The sequence below is a fragment of the Polypterus senegalus genome, chromosome 4, assembly GCF_016835505.1.
Source record: "Polypterus senegalus isolate Bchr_013 chromosome 4, ASM1683550v1, whole genome shotgun sequence".
NCBI classification, from domain to species: domain Eukaryota; kingdom Metazoa; phylum Chordata; class Cladistia; order Polypteriformes; family Polypteridae; genus Polypterus; species Polypterus senegalus.
In genome coordinates this window covers 85,545,373-85,563,283 of record NC_053157.1, presented here as the reverse complement: position 1 = coordinate 85,563,283, position 17,911 = coordinate 85,545,373, and positions in this window count along the sequence as shown.

Here is a 17,911-nt window from a genome sequence, read left to right as displayed (position 1 = left end):
CTTTTGTTGTATTTTCTGGTATTTTGCAAATAAATCTTTTTTATAAAGATTGTTTTGTTTGCAAATCTGTGCACAAGATGGGGTTTATGGTCACCCTCCTCTTTTGGAGCTTTTTGAAATATTTAAAGGCATTCAAGGTTATTTTGAGGATAACATCCATTTTAGGCCTGCAGTGCCTGAGGCAGGGCGATATTCCTGTCAGGCAGTGAAGCATGCTGGAATATTATTGGAGGGTCCAAATTATAACAGCAGTTAAATTTTCATCTGCTTCTTTCAAGCAATTGCACAGTCATATGCACTTCAAACTTTTTAAGATGTACTGCAAGAGAAAAGTAAAAATTTTATCATTAATAATAAAAAATATAAAAAAGCAAATATAATACAATTGACTTGTATATGTAACACCCAGAATATTTAACCTACTTTTCAATATATTCGAATATTACTTATTTTTGTCTAAACTGTCAATCATGTTTGAAAAAAGTGAGCATAAGACAAACTAATTTTGTCTTTTTTTTAAGTTTTATAAATTTTATTGCAATCCATGCAATTCAATCAATTTTTTACAAAAAGAAAAATTGTGTTAAGAACAAATCGATCCCCACCCCGAGAGAGAGAGCAAAGCAAACGGCGTGAAATTTAAGGCTTATAAACATACCTAAATTAATACATTTGATAAGCTAAGGTCTAACGGTATTTGATCCGCGTACGCGATAAGCCGCTGCTGTCTCAGAATCTTCTTTCTCGATTCTCAGGCAGACCTTCAATTTTGACATTATTCCTTCTGCTTCCATCTTTCAAAGCAGTCAGTCTGTCTCAGAGTTTCTTGCATTTAGAGCTGACATTTACTGCTTTTTCTTCGGCACTGGCAGCTAAATTTTCTGTTGTTTCAATCTGAATGTCTCCTTGAGATCCTCCAGTTGATCAGCAAACATGGTCAGTTTAACCGAGTTTTCCTGAATGTGCTCTTCAGTTTTACCCAGCATATCTTTAAAGACTTTATTATCCTGCTGCCGCTTCTCTCACAGCTCCTGTTGCAGCTCCTGTTGTAGTTTCTCATTTGCCTTTACCCTTGCCTTCTCATTTGCATTCTCACTTTTCTCTATCTCTTGCATGAGCTCAGCGAACATCACCTTCAGTTCAGACAGTTCAATTGTGCTTTCTTGCACCGTAGGTGAAGCAGCAGGCTCTGTTGTAGCCGGTGTCCCCGCTGGAGTACTTGAAACCACGGACTGCAAGGCCTTTTTCCAGTTTCAGGTGATCTTCTCTAATCAGCGAGCTATCGAGACCTGCTTCACTCACGATCGTACATTCGCTCCCCTTTTCGCTCTCAGCTGGCGATGATGTAGCGGACCGTGGTCCCGAGGAGTCTGTACTTTCGCCCATCTGATCCAGGTCTGTCTCTGAAAGGCCGTATCTTGAACTAGGGCTTGTTGATCTTAGCTTGGGTGCAGCTTTAGTTTTCGGTTCTTTCGGACCCCCTTTCTTATTGGCCATGTTTATATATGCTTACATATACTGTAGCAGTGCCCCTTGAATTGGTTTAAATAAATACAGGATATCTCAGGATAATAAGCAGATAATATGAAAAATAACACCGCTGCTAGCAGAGCTCCACTTCAGACTTCCATTTCTCGCAACGGATGAGACCAATCAACTAATTTTATCTTAAGTGGGTTGTCTAGAATATTTCATAATTGGTTTCTGAGAGGTGAACCATTATGCTGCCCAACCTTCTTTAAATTCTCAGCAAGTGGTAGTTTGGGGTGGATTACTTGACTTGCTTCTTTGTGCGATACTATAAAATGTTGTTCTTCAAAGCATAAAAAGCATACGCTCACCTAGGAGGTAACATTGAGATTAGGTTCAGTCATGCAGTTGTCAGCATATGACGCTGTCAAGTAGCTTTATGACCATTGGATAAAAAGTGTCTGTGTCTAGTATTGCAAATGCTAATGGGTCTATACCAGTTGCCAGAAAATTTTAGGGATAATCTTGCAAATCGAAGGGAAAGATTCAAAGAGTGAGTGTAGATTGTTACCTAGTCCATGGGTGTATGATAATAGAATGGCACAAAGAGGAGTGAGAAATGTGACTTTGCAGGTTGTCTAAAGCTACTAATAATGATATTTGCTTTCCTTAGGCATTGTGTGTGTGTTATATTGTCACATTCTGGGCTCTGTGTTGCACAGACAAAATGAATAAGTTCTTTTTTTAAAATGTAATTTTTCTTTGAGGCTGTAGAAACAGTTTTCAAGTCTTTTGACAGAAAATAAAATTGAAAAAAAAAGCATATAGCCAATCTTCACCACACCTTGACTTTGTTTCTAGTTTCCGAGATTTATTTCATATAATGTTTTTCAGAGCAGCCTTCTTGAAGAGGGGCAGAAATGCTGCCTTTAACATAAATCAGAAACACAGAAGTACCTCAGCTGGGGACAGGCTGTTTGCATTGGAGAAACATGCAATTTTGAGGACTTTCATGCTATGAGATTTGCATGCCAAAGCCTTTGACATTCAGCTGATCCAGCAGCTTTCTGACTTGTGTTTGTAAGAAAATGTGTTTTCTTTGCTACTAAACCCTCTACATAAAGCAAAAGTGTAGTCTTCTCCTTTGCATGTATTCCAAACCTATATCCAAAAAGAAGGCAAATGAATATCAGTAAATCATTACCAGACTTCATTAATTTCTTCAGTGCATTTCTGTCTTGAGCTGAGCAGGAAAATATTTTATTATGCAACCAGGTTTGATGGACTCTACTGTGCACCTGTTGAACTTTGTAACTATAGAAAGTAAAGGTGTTGGTGAGGTTTCTTGATGATTGCAGAAATGTTATGTGTCCAGGAAGCTCATCAGCAATGGCTAGTGCAGGAAATATAAATCTGCTGGTACTTACCCTCTATTGTAGATAGCAGTGTGATCTGCATGTTGCTTATTGAAATGTCCCCAGCTCAGTAGTCATATTCTAGCATAGGGTTTCTTAAACTAAAATCACATGATGGTAGAACATGGGTCATACTGAGCTGTAAATCATAATAGTACTGAATGGGAAAGCTTTAGTAGGCAGCTTTAGCAAATGTCATTGCTTTGTCATTGCTCGCCCCCATGCATTATTCTCCAAAAGGGACCCACCCCCGGATGATGATCAGCAGCAATTCTCCTAGTGGGACTACGGACAACAATCAGCGTTGATTCTTTAAGGGGACTGTTACTCATGAAGACACATATATGGAATATTTGAGTTGTGAAAAAAAAAGTTTAAAAAACACTGTTTTAGTGTACAGTATGCTGACATTATGGTATAAATTGTTGTTCTGGCACCACTGTGTCAGAATGCTAACCTCTTCTCAGCAAGCCACCTATTATTATTTGTTGGTCTAAGACAGAGTTGTTAGCTAATATAATGAAATTTAGTCTAGGTACACAGAAGTAGGAACACATAAACTGGCAGTTAGTGTGCCCCAGAGCGGATCAACAGGAAAATTGTGGTAGGTTCTATAATTGCAGGGTAAGCACCAGATATAAATCCACTGGGAATACCCTAAAAAGAAATAAAAACCCTTGAAGGAATTCTGAAGGAATTCTGCAAAATTATGTAGGCATTAAGGGACCAGCTTCTCAACATACAACTTTACCAGTTCCTATACAAGTCATAAACCAACACCATAACCACAGGGTAGTAGGAGGAAACAAATATATTATGATCTTTGGTTCCTTGTAATTCATCTACTCAAGAACTGCTTTGAATGCCTAGAACTCTAAAGACTACCTATAGGCCTAGGAACATACTGTAGAAGAACTAGACTGGTGGCTCTGTAACTATTGAGAACCATCCTTGACAACAGAGTTACCTTGATGTGGGTTTAAAATGTGTCCCATACTAGTAGTTATTTGAATTCAGATTCATGTGACAAGTTGAGTAAATAGGCCAAGTGGTGGCTGCCATCTATCTAGACAAGTAGGGCATGGGCATGCAGAAAAAGCCCACAAAGGATCTAGGGTTTTTTTTTTTGTACATTTCCTTAGTTTTTGTGTTTTTTTTATCAGAAGCGCTTGACTAACTTAATTATTCTGCTATTGGTCATACTGTAACTTGGAGACACTTCCCTTTATTTATAATTTACTGACTTTGGCAAAATTCTGGGGGTTACTCCTACTACATCAAATTTAATAACTTATTTAAGGTGTAAGATGCATGTAATTTTTTAAAGAAATAACTATATGAACATATACTTAAAAAAATATTTTCAGTTAAATTTAAAAAGGTATAAGATATTTTATTTCTTGAGAAATAATTACTTATAATAGGAATATTTTGAAAAGCCTTGATTGCTGTTATAGTTAGAAAGTTTTGTTACAGGCAACAATTCAACCCGAACTGTTGGAGCCATCGTCCACCCATCCTAATATAATGCCTGTTGTTTCTGCAGTGAAAAAAAAAACATCCTTAAATAAATAATTACTTCTGTAATAACAATGCTGTAGTAACAATGTAAACAGTTATTCAAAAATGTCCTCTGAATATTCCTCAAGTCAATCATTCATTAATTGCAACACTCACAGCACCCAAAAGGAGTACTCCAACTTAATATCATAATTTCAAATGACCCACAAGGTCTTTACAGTAAAGGAAATGCCTCTTTCCATCAGCTTAGTAATAAACAGGGAGACTGGCAAAGCACTTACGTAAAAACAATAGCAAGCAAAATACTTGGTACCCTTAATAGTCTTTGCTATCTTTGTCCACTTAGTGAAATTACCTTTCATCTATTTCAGTCTCTTTCTCTCAACCATGGCTTCCTTATCCTGCCAGTTGAACCTTTGTCCCAAAGTTTACTGAAGACTCCAGACTCAGACTCTTAAATTTAAAGGTGCCAGAGCAGTTCTTCTGAGTGATGCCATAGGGGAACCATTATCAGTTCGCAAAAGACCCACCCACATTACGGTTTCAGAAATAACTTTTATTTATGTAGTTCTGTAACTGGGTCCTTATAGTGAATAACCTTAAATATAGTAGATGGTAAGAGAACTGTGAAATACGAAGGGGTCATGATTTTAAAAGGACTCTTGCTGCATACATAAAGTAACACAGGCTAATTTCGGGTTTTCTTATTCAGTTAGTGTCCAGATACCATTAAAGAGTTTGATTTTTTTCTTCTATGAAAGAGTGACATTATTCATTATACTTCAGCCTCATATGCAAACAACCCTTTCCAGAATGAAATATATCTTTGTCAAGCAATGGGTCTATGAGTAACCACACAAGCCAGTAAAAAACCATGAACTTCCATTAAAGAGCCATTATTTTTAAAAATGCACTTACCTTTTCCCCATGACACAACTTTAAAGCACCTTTCAGAATGAAGTCTGGGAGTAGGGATGGCCTATTTTTGGTAAAGAGATAGCAGGTCTAGAACTCTCAATAGTGAATTTTAGTGTTCCTGAATCCCAAAACATTTAGTTGCCCTTTGGGTTTCCAATGATGCATTTCACCTGCTTACACCCATAAAGGGACCCTTCCATTCAACTGAGCAACCACGTGTTGCTCTCTAGAGTTCAGGTCATTTTACAGTCCTCTATAGCACTGTATTATGAACTTGTTTTGTTTTCAAACCTTTCAATGAGGGTCTTGAGGTTTGCTTCTGACATCTATTTTAAGTTTTGAACTTGTTTTAAAATGGTAAAAAATATTTTGTGTGTTTTCAACTGCCATTTTGACATATAGTTGCCATAGTGTTGCTATTAAAAAATGATCGGAGGTTCACAGAGCATGACATTTTTCTTTCACTGGTATAAATGTAAGCATCATCCCCTTCCTGGTTATCCAGGATTGAGGATTTTCTAAAAGACTTTGTGTGAGTGTGTGTGTGTGTGTTTATTTGTATTACCTTCTTGGTCTTTTATGCCTGTGCTCTGTTCTTATAACAATGACTCTGTTTTAGGGTTTTGGTTTCATTGTTTGGGTTATTTTAACTTACTGTTTTTAAATTTCAGACCAATTATTTTGACTACTTATTATCTTCTGTCAAAAACTATTGTTTTTTTCTGGCTGCTCTAGGCAGTACACGTTTTCCCAGAATAGACAAACAGCTCTCAGTTTTTTCATCTTGTTAACACATGCTGGCACCTCTTAACAGAGGTATTGGAACCATTTTTTTCATACTGTTTCTTTATTTAAATGTTTTGTGGAAGACATAGTTCTACTGCATAGTGGCCTGCAGCCACTCTCTCCTATATATATATATATATATATATATATATATATATATATATATATATATATATATATATATATATATATATATATATATATATATATATATGTGGAAGACTGCCGGCTTCCGAGGCCGGTCCGCACCCCCAGGCCGACAGGAGGAGCTCTCCAGACAGCGGGATTGTGCTCCGAGGTCCAGCAGGGCCTTATGGACTCTGTGGTGTTTACCCACAGCCCTGCTGGATACCTTGGGCCACCAGGAGTCGCTGTGGGGGACTTATCGGCTCTGTTGTGCCTTATGACCGGGAGTACGCCACGGTCCGTGACAGGAAGATATGGCGTGCTCGGGTTGAAGTAATGGACTTATTGCCCTGACCCGGAAGGAGTAGGGAACTGTGGACTCCTGGGACAGGAACACCTCCGGGTCAGGGGCTATAAAAGGACGCTGCCTCAGTCCAGACACTGAGCTGTGCTGGGTGGGAGAGGAGCAAAGTGTCTGGGCGAGGAGGAAAGGTTATAGCGAGTTTAATAGTAGTGGTTTGTTTAGAGTGTGTTTGTTAGTAGGGTGGAAGGTGCTTGCGGCACTGAGAAAATAATAAAAAGGTCTTGGACTGTTACCTGGTGTCAGGAGTCGTACCTGAGGGTTCGAGGGTGCACTACTGCCCCCTACTGCCACACTGGCGTAGCCGGCAGGATTCTCTGGCCGTCTATTGGCAGAGGACCTGCATAACAAAGAAATTTTGTGTGGGCAGACAACCCTCAGGGGATTCCCCATCTTTACACGGAGGTGCACAACACCACCCGCTGCCAAGGAAGCGGCAACACTGCGTGATATCCCTCTCTACAGGGCCATGGGAAAGAAAACAGGAAAAAAGAAGGTTAGTCCCAGCCGCCTGCAGGGCATGACGCCGCGATGTCCTGGACACTCCTGACCGGGAGCGAGGAAGACAGAGCGCTGATACGGGCCAAACAAGCCCGGGCCGCGAAAGACCCGGGACACGGACAACTGCCGGCGCATCATACTCCCTAGACGGTCCGGGGGTGCCGCATTCCATTGCGGAGGCGGCTGCAGGTAAACCGCCCGACGTCCCGTCTTTTTTATCCTGTTTTACAGACGTCCGCCGGGAGGATTGCAGCGGCGTCTTGGGACGACTACCGTGCTTCGCAAAATGGCGCGGCTCCCAAAAGAAAAGCCGTGACGTAAGACGGCTAGAGACAGCCGCAGTCGGTGACAACAGACTGGTCACCCGCGGTGGATGTCGGGACGGTGGAGGAAACCCGGAGTCCGCCGACGAGGCCGGTCGTCCCCTAACGGGGCCCAGCCTCCTCGAAGGGGAGGGAAGGCGGCGCCGCCGAAAGAGAAAGCCGCCGACAAAGAGGGACGGGTTGTGGCTGACGAGTCTGCCGCGGTAAAGGAGAAGGCAGATCGCAGCCGGCTTCTAGTAGCCAGCCGTCCCTCTGAAGACTCCAACTCCCAGGAGCCTGTGCGCGCCCAGCGGAACACGTGCGGGAGGCGGCGTGCTCATTGGTTCCGGCGGAAGGTAAGCTCAGCGAGGCGAAAATGCAGCCGGCCGTAATAACTAACTGTTTAGACTTACAGGGTCTCGAAATACCTCGAGCCCCTGCACCGTTTCTTGCAGGGTGTCGAAGAGCTGAAGGAACGTGTGGAGGAACTAGGAGCGACGGCAGCAGCACCTGTAAAGGCGCTGAAGGATTTTGTGCAGCGGCTGCGCCGGGAAGCTCGGAGATGGTCGATCGCGGGAGTACAGGTGAGTCCCTCCCGTGTCGTAGAGAATAAGGGGACACAGTGCGATCGGGCACCGCAGAGAATGAGTAGGCCGTGTCAAAGCACTGAGTACCCGACAAGAGACTGGGGCACGATGACTGAATGGTGGGGACTGGAGCAAACAGCCGGGGCATGCGCGTGGCGTGGCTTTCGGCGCAGTACGGCTCACCAGGACCCGACCGGTCTTAAGTGCGGGTAGCGCCCGGTGGTAGGAGTGCCGGGGATGCGCCGCTTCGTGCGGTGCAGCTGAATAGTGCTGTGCATCGGTGCGGGACGGTGCAAATGACGCCGACTCCCAGTAAACGGAAGGTAGCGGGTGTGCAGACAGCACAGAGGCTCTCCTCTTCCCATGGAGGGCCTCAGGCTGAGCGCAAGCCCCACATTAAGCGGGAGATCCCCAAAGGAATGCTGGGTCTCCCAACAGGATAGAAAGAAGGCTTGAGGGCAGCCAAGCGGCGTAATGCCCTCCCTGGCAGGCGAAGGGGCGGAGTCGGCGCTGGCGGAGTTCGAGGTGTTTTTGGTCCCGCAGAGGGAAACAACCAGGAGGGCCGTCGGTGCTATAGTTACCGGCAACGGGCCACGAGGCGCCATTGTCCCGGGGAGACGGAGGTACACGTCCCCAAGGTTCGCTCGACGACAGGGACAACGCGTTCAAGGCCCGGATGACGCGTCCTCCTGGAGGAGGACGTCCCTTTCGGGGCCGGACGCTCCGCCCCAGAAGTCGTCACTAAGGGGGGGGAACTGTGGAAGACTGCCGGCTTCGAGGCGGTCCGCACCCCAGGCCGACAGGAGGAGCTCTCCAGACAGCGGGATTGTGCTCCGAGGTCCAGCAGGGCCTTATGGACTCTGTGGTGTTTACCCACAGCCCTGCTGGATACCTTGGCGCCACCAGGAGTCGCTGTGGGGGACTTATCGGCTCTGTTGTGCCTTATGACCCGGGAGTACGTCACGGTCACGTGACAGGAAGATATGGCGTGCTCCCGGGTTGAAGTAATGGACTTATTGCCCTGACCCGGAAGGAGTAGGGAACTGTGGACTCCTGGGACAGGAACACCTCCGGGTCAGGGGCTATAAAAGGACGCTGCCTCAGTCCAGACACTGAGCTGTGCTGGGTGGGAGAGGAGCAAAGTGTCTGGGCGAGGAGGAAAGGTTATAGCGAGTTTAATAGTAGTGGTTTGTTTAGAGTGTGTTTGTTCGTAGTGTGGAAGGTGCTTGCTGCACTGAGAAAATAATAAAAAGGTCTTGGACTGTTACCTGGTGTCAGGAGTCGTACCTGAGGGTTCGAGGGTGCACTACTGCCCCCTACTGCCACAATATATATATATATATATATATATACACTCAACAAAAAGCGTCCCTTTTCAGGACTGTGTATTTCAACAACAATGTTTAAAAATCCAAATAACTTTACAGATCTTCATTGTAAAGGGTTTAAACAATGTTTTTCATGCATGTTCAATTAACCATAATCAATTAATTAACATGCACCTGTGGAATGGTCGTTAAGACCATAACAGCTTACAGAAAGTAGGCATTTAAGGTCACAGTTCTAAAAACGCAGGACACTAAAGAGACTTGTCTACCGACTGTAAAAAACCCCCAAAGAAAGATGCCCAGGGTCCCTGCACATCTCCGTGAACGTGCATTAGGCATGCTGCAGGGAGGCATGAGGACTGCTGATGTGGCTAGGGCAATAAATTGCCATGTCCGCACTGTGAGACGCCTAAGACAGCCCTACAGGGAGACAGGAAGGACAGCTGATCATCCTCGCAGTGGAAGACCATGTGTAACAACACCTGCACAGGATCGGTACATCCGAATATCACACCTGCGTGACAGGTACAGGATGGCCACAACAACTGCTCGAGTCACACCAGGAACACACAATCCCTCCATCAGTGTTCAGACTGTCCGCAATAGGCTGAGAGAGGCTGGACTGAGGGCTTGTAGGCCTGTTGTAAGGCAGGTCCTTACCAGACATCACCAGCAACAACGCCGCCTATGGGCACAAACCCACCTTCGCTGGACCAGACAGGAGTGGCAAAAAGTGCTCTTCACTGATGAGTCACGGTTTTGTCTCACCGGGGTGATGGACGGATTCGTGTTTATCGTCGAAGGAATTGAGCACGTCTGGGACCTGTTGGATCGCAGGGTGAGGGCTAGGGCCATTCACCCCAGAAATGCCCAGAAACTTGCAGGTGCCTTGGTGGAAGAGTGGGGTAACATCTCACAGCAAGAACTGACAAATCTGGTCCAGTCCATGAGGAGGAGATGCACTGCCGTACTTCAAGCAGCTGGTGGCCACACCAGATACTGACTGGTACTTTTGATTTTGAGCCTCCCTTCATTCAGGGACACATTGTGAAACATTTTTAGTTTATGTCTTATGGTGTTGAATCTTTTAGTGTTCATACAAATATTTACACATTAAGTTTACTGAAAGTAAAAACAGTTGAAAGTCAGACAACGTTTCTTTTTTTGCTGAGTACTGTATATATATATATATACTTTCTGCCTGACAGACTTAATGTGGGATGTGCCTTTGCCAGGTGCCAGCCTTGTGCCCCCATCCCTTGCAACCTCTTGGCAGCCAGGCACCCTTTCATATATACATGTACATTGAGTGCTGTTTGAAAGTTTGCCAAACACAATTGTAGTTCTTTAGATGTTCAATTTGTATTGTGTAAGCCTTAACTAAAATTACCTTTCGTTTTTCTAAAAGAAATTATTTATATTCAAAAACTCTCAAATGTTTGGAGTAACTGATGCATCCAACAGAAACATAAGTAACTACAAAAAAAATCAGCTCATCCATAATAGTAATTTATACTTTTCATTCAAAGTCAAGACCAAGCCAACTTTGGAAAAGAAAAAAACTATTACAGTTGTATTTTGTTCACTATTCAATTTCTATTCTTAATTGAGTGGCAAGATTAACTTTAAGGAGGTGAAAAGCCCAGAAATGAAACCTAAAAATAAGGCATGAACCAAAAAGAGTATTAATGCTTGCCATGCAGGAAGACTCAATTTTCAGCTCAGTTATGGGCTCACTGACATAGGACCTGCTTCTGAATTCCGAGTTCTGTCACTGATAGTTAAATGTGCAGATCCACAAATAGAAAGGTAGCCTCAGAGAAGCCAACATAAAAAGCTCTTTTTTAATGGATAAGGAGGCAATCGACTTCAGTTCTTCCATAAAGTAAGGGCCTGGTTTACTAGTTAAAAATGAACAACTTTTGTTTTCTTATTTCAAGTCTGCACACCATTAAGAATATTATTTTTGCTTTGAATGGGATGACATTTTCTGCCAACTGTTTCCCTTTTTTATTCATATGACAACTTGGCAGTAAAGATTCTGCATTATTTACAAATAAACTGTTGAAATCATAAGGACATTTTTTAATGTCTTGTATATTGTCTTTCTGTATAAGTTAATTGTTTGTGAGGGTCTTGGGATCTGGCAGCTTTTTATGTAATATATTTGTTCTTGTCTGTTCTGAGTATTTTGCATTTCAGTAGAAAACATTGAGGTATGGGATCAAGTCTCCTATAATTAAACAGGCAAATGCATTTTGCACTGGCGTTATGTAGGTATTCAGTTAGACATATTATGTGGCAATTACGGCGTTGGTGGCACAGTAGGGTAGTAGGTAGACTAAGTAGGTTAAGAAGCTTTCTCTCAGCACACATTACAGACAGGCTCCTTCTCACTTGCAATATCTAGATATTCAGATAGCTTGGATTCAGAATACACAACAATTAGAAATAAAACGTTTAACTGAGATATTTTAATATCACAGTTATTTAAGAAGATGCTAACAGTATTCTTGTGTTTTAGGAATGCCACCTATGACAGATCATATCAGATGAAGGAATTGTTTATGACCTGTTATTTAATGCAATGATGTTAATAGTCATAACTGAATGGTGTAGAAAGCTCTTATTTAATTACCCACTCCTTTGGGTCTTCATAACAGTTATAAAGTAGCAGTAAAGAGTTTGTACATTTCTGCAACGTGACCTTCTAACAAAACTTCACTTTGGAGTGGTCTGAGGTGGCTTAACTGTGAAGTATATCTCTTAATAGTACTTATTTAGTATAAGTCCAATGAAGCCACCATATTAACAAGTAATTTTACCATTATGTCAATATGCCACAATGCACAGAGATGAATAACCTATCTACTGATGTTTTATAAGTGCTATGAAGACTTTGTTACATAAGAGTAAATGAGTAATCAATGTGTTCTTGAACTTTATTTTTTGATGAAAAGAGAATTGTCTGCACCTTAACATCAGCAAAACCAAGGAACTGGTTATTGACTTTCACTGCACCAAAAAGTCTATATGTCCAGTTAATATTCAGGAAGTGGATGTAGAGTTAGTGCACTACTACATATACTTGGGGGTCCACATCAGTGACAGGTTGGAATGGTCTTGGAACACAGAGGAACTATACAAGAAAGAGCAGTGCAAACCCTTCTTCCTTAGGAGACTGTGTGTTCCTTTAATATAGGAAACTAGGGGGCTTCGCCCCCTGCTCACTTTGCTCGCCAACCCCTGTTTTTGTTTCTCCAGATACATACTTTTTTTTGTTTGAATTGTTGCTATTTCATTAGTTTCACTTTTATTTCAGAACTTCTGTAAAAACAATATTTGGAATCTTTTGAGTCCCAATGAGCTAAATCTTTTTAATGAGGTCAGTGAGACATGTGTTTAATGAGTTTGTACCATAATTTAGGATAGGTTTCTCTGTTTGGAATTTCAGCACAGACAAAACGATCTACATCATCAGCAGTTAATAATTTTTTTTTGCAAAGTAACCAATAAATGCATGTGAGGTAAACTCCATTTTTGAAATTCTCTTGACTTCAAACTTCAAAGCCTTACAATATTTACATACTTCTGACATATCACCTATGTCTATATATTCGATCTGTATTCGCCTTCTCGTTATTTCTCAGAGTAATAATTTAGCTTTCTTTGCACTAATGTGATGTTTACTTTCTTTGTTTTGACACTGTCGTTTTTATCTGCTTTCATATTCTGTATCTTGCTTTGCATGTGTTTCTACAAGTATTTTGAATTCCAGTTTTCATTATCTCTAACCTCCTCTGCAGGTGTTTGCCCCCCTTGTTTTTTAACCTCTTTATTTCGTTTTACTTTGTTTTTTACTCTGTCTTTTATTTTTGTCCTCACTTTATCCTGCTTTTGTTTCAATGACACCTGGTCCGTCGTGATTACTTTCCCTTTTTCGAGTAATAATTTCCGTTTGTTTGCGCTACTGCGATTTTTACTTTCTTTTTTGTATACTTTCTAATTTTCCTACTTTCATATTCTTTAACTTTCTCCACATGTGTATTTCGCCAATCTTTTTAAGCATTTCGAATTGCAATGCTTTTTTTTTCAATTCCACTTGTTCCGGGCTGATAATTACTTTCCTTATTTTCTGAATTTGCACATAGATTATTCTTTTTCTTTTTGTCTCTCCAACGCTTTTGAGTCTGTTTTCTCCAGGCTGCTTTCTTCTTTGCTTAGTCGTCTACGTTTCATTTATAACATATTGTCCTTATACGCTTTATATGCGCTGTGAGCCCTGGATTTGTGTGTGCTCAAAGCCAAAAGTGTGTTATTGCCCGTGCTGTTATTTGGTTGTAAGTAGGGCATGTCTTGCAAGAATTTCATGTTCTACATTATCGCAAGATGGTCCTGGGTCAATCTATTGGCACAATGTCTCATGTTTAAGGTTTCCGCAAGACCCTACATGGCCAATCTGTTTAGTCTTGCGGGTCTTTTAAGTGTCTTCCGTGATCTTAACGTGAAGATCACGTATTGTCTCCTAGTCATTCCCTCCCACAGGTTTTTTTTTTATAATAGAGAGATGACATCCTTCACTCTCCGAATTAATAATGTAATTAATAGGGCAGGCACAGTTATTTGGATTCCAGGAGGTAACAGCAAAGGAGAGTCATTATGAACAATGCTGTACCATCTTCTTTCGAACATATTAACACTGAGTATTTTCAGCAAAAGAATTATTCAACAAAAGTGTGCCATGAAATGCTACAAGGGCTCCTTTATACCAATGGCAAAACTCCTCTATAATGTGACATTGTGACTGTGACTGCCAAGTCAAAGTTGTCTTTCTTTTTACATTTTTCTTTCATTTTATGTCATTCTGTTGTGTGTTCAGACCACAGTGTCTGTATATATGTATATATATACTGTATTTGGTGCGAATTTTGAATACTTTAGAGACCCTCCTCAACATGGAGACATGCTGAAATACAGTATGATTGACGAGCGTGTTGAGGGCTACTTGTCCGTCGCTGAGTCAACCACAACTTCACAGCTTGCCGCCTCCATGCACAACGTGTCTGCTGCCCAATGGGTGATGCAGGGAACACTATAACTTGGCCAATGACCTGGCCCTGTACCTACCCGTTTGCTGTGTCTGCATGTAGTAGAGTGGTAGCTCCCGCTGCACTGAATAACCTTGCTGTTCCTGTTTCAAGTTGAATAAAGATGGTTTTCCTGAAGTCCTTAGACTCAGCCTCATCTTTTGGATGCAAGGCAGCAACTCACTCGTCACTATATATCCTGTATATGTACGTATTGTCAGAAAAATGACCAATAGACATTGTAAAAGTTTGGGGCAGCCACCCGTATAATATGCCCCGGCTGCAAAAAGTTGAAGTTTTAACAGAGTTGTTCATAATACTGAGTCCAAAAGAGAACTGAATAGTTGGAGGTAAAATGGCAGCTTTAAAGGCCAGAGGAGGAAGTGACGTCATTGATGCTGGAACCAGAAGAGACGTCTTCACAGGCACCAGGACTGGAAGTGACGTTATCAGAGGCACCAGAATTGGAAGTGATGTCATCAGAGCCCACCGAAACCCATCGGTATTTCCCGAGAATGGTCTGCATGGAACTGAGAGAGACAGCTCACTCTGCCGCCCTCCAGGTACCTCCCGATAACCTTCTGCCGGCCCTCCCAGGTGTGGCAGGTGCTGGCCGTGTACCCAGAAACACTCCGGGTGTCCCTGGTCTTTTTCCCCCAGCACTTCTGGGTGTGGCGGAAGTCCTGAGGGAAAGGGGCTCCTCAGGCATCCGGGTGCCCCCTGGTGGTGACCACTGGCCCCTATAGGGTTGAGCTTTTAAGCACTGTTCCTGTGGTCCCCAAAGCCACCAGTGCGGTCTATGTAACGTCACATCACTGCTGGCCTGATTAACAGCCTACGCACACCTGTTTTGCTACACTACTGTTACACTACCAAAATGTAAGGATAAGTCAAGTGGCACCAAAAAAGCAGTAGGTCGTGAAGAACAGAAAAAGAAAAAAAGCGAACTGAGCTATGAAGTGCTTCCATTTCTGGTAGTAGTGGACAGTGTACTGGTGAAAGACAACAGCTGGAAATGCAGTGATTCTTTATTGCACCGGTAAAAGAAAAGATACGTAGTGTGTGCAGAAAAATACAAGCGGGCAAAGAGAGCGAAATCATGAGCCAAGGAAAAGGACCTGGCAAAGTTCAAAAACTGCGTACTAGTGTAAATCGTATGAAGTGCTTCTGGCACTGAAAACTATTTTGAAGTAAATCAGTTTAAAGTGCAGTTTTGGCTTTAGGTCTGCAAAATAGACCTTGCAAAATGATGAAAACTGAGAAACTGTAAGTGATACAGCTTGTTCCATAGTATCAATATGCTCTTATAACATTGTGGCTTATCATGTTATTATAATCATACAGTAAAACTTAATGTTAACAAATCAAAAGTATTGGTTTTCAATTTTTTTAAGTTGCTGTTATAGTGCTGAAACGCTTTGGAGGTTGGGATTCAAAGGGATAAGGGGGGTTGTTGTTTGTTATAACTTAATAATATTTATTTATTGAGCTTTTAAAAAAAGCCATATTTTCCCCTATCTATCTATCTATCTATCTATCTATCTATCTATCTATCTATCTATCTATCTATCTATCTATCTACAGTGTTACCATATTCTTATATCTATCTATCTTCAGTGTTACCATATTCTTATAGACTAGCATACAAAATATTAAAGGAATTACAAAAGCAAATGCAGGGTGAGCCAAAATGAAGTACCACATTTCTAATGTTCATTGCACGGGGTGGGGGTGGGGATTCTTTGATAGGTGAACACCTTGTAGTTTTCTGTCGGTAACATGCCTTGGTCCGGTGCACACCGTGCTTTCGCTGTCAAAGCATTCTTCAAAAACAACGAATCCATCATCACTATGCAACGTGCCTATCGAACACACTTCAGCATTCCCCCTAATGGTGACATTCCAAATCAGAAAACAATTCTTCACTGGATGGTTTACACATTTACATTATAATTATTTATAATTATAATAAATTATATAATTATTATAATTTACATTTGAATCATTTACACAGACTGGTACAACATTGAACAGAAAATCTCCAGGCCATCCTTGGACTGTACGAACATCTGAAAATATCCAAGCTGTAAGGACATAATTTTTGCAGTCTCCTAGATGTTCAGCATGCAAACAAGCTTCTGCCTTAGGCATTTCCAACATGTCTTTGAGGAGGATTTTACATGAGGACATTAATTTCCATCCATACAAAATGATGGTAGTGCAGAGCCTTAGACAGTTGTGAGTGAATATTCTGTAAACCATTCATCGAGATGCCATCGTAATGTGCAGTAACAAGGCACATTTCCATTTGAATGGTTGTGTAAATAAGCAAAACTTTTGCTATTGGGATGAAACTAACCCACACCTGCACAGTGAGTGTGTTACATTTTGATGTACCATATTACAGAATTTGGCATTGTGAGCCCTCACTTTTTTGAGAATTGGGGAGCAACAGTCACCATCACTTCAGAACGTTACGTTGAAATGCTAGACCACATTTTGTTGCCCCAACTGGAAGAAATGGATGTGGTGGATGCCTGGTTTAAACAAGATGGAGCAACAGCTCATACGGTGTGGAGGTCCATGCAAGTTTTGCGGGAGATATTTCCAGGGAAGCTGATCTCCTTGTGCGGTTGTGTTGGGTGGCATTCACACTCACCTGATCTCACTCCATGCAATTTCTTCTTGTGAGGCTATCTCAAGTCGAAGGGATACACACACCAACCTCAAAACCTTGAAGCCCTCAAGGATGCTATTCGCCACGAAATTGACACTATTCCCCTTGAAATGGCCAAACAAGTCATGTGAGCGTTCAGAAATCGTTTCAAAGAGCTAATGATGGCAACCAGCTTGAAGACATCATATTTAAAACACAGTGAACAAAAATCTATTTCGTATACCCTTTCTTGTGTCGTAATGAAAGTTAGATAGATAGATAGATAGATAGATAGATAGATAGATAGATAGATAGATAGATAGATAGATAGATAGATAGATAGATAGATACTTTATTAATCCCAAGGGGAAATTCACATAATCCAGCAGCAGTATACTGATACAAAAAAACAATATTAAATTAAATAGTAATAAAAATGCATGTAAAAGCAGACAATAACTTTGATTAATGTTAGCATTTACTCCACCGGATGGAATTGAAGAGTCGCATAGTGTGGGGGAGGAACGATCTCTTCAGTCTGTCAGTGGAGCAAGACAGTGACAAAAGTCTGTCACTGAAGCTACTCCTCTGTCTGGAGATGATCCTGTTAAGTGGATGCAGTGGATTCTTCATGATTGACAGGAGTTTGCTTAATGCCCGTCACTCTGCCACAGATGTTAAACTGTCCAACTTTACTCCTACAATAGAGCCTGCCTTCTTAACAAGTTTGTCCAGGCGTGAGGCATCTTTCTGTTTTATGCTGCCTCCCCAGCACACCACCACGTAGAAGAGGGCACTTGCAACAACGGCCTGGTAGAACATTTGCAGCATCTTATTGCAGATGTTGAAGGAC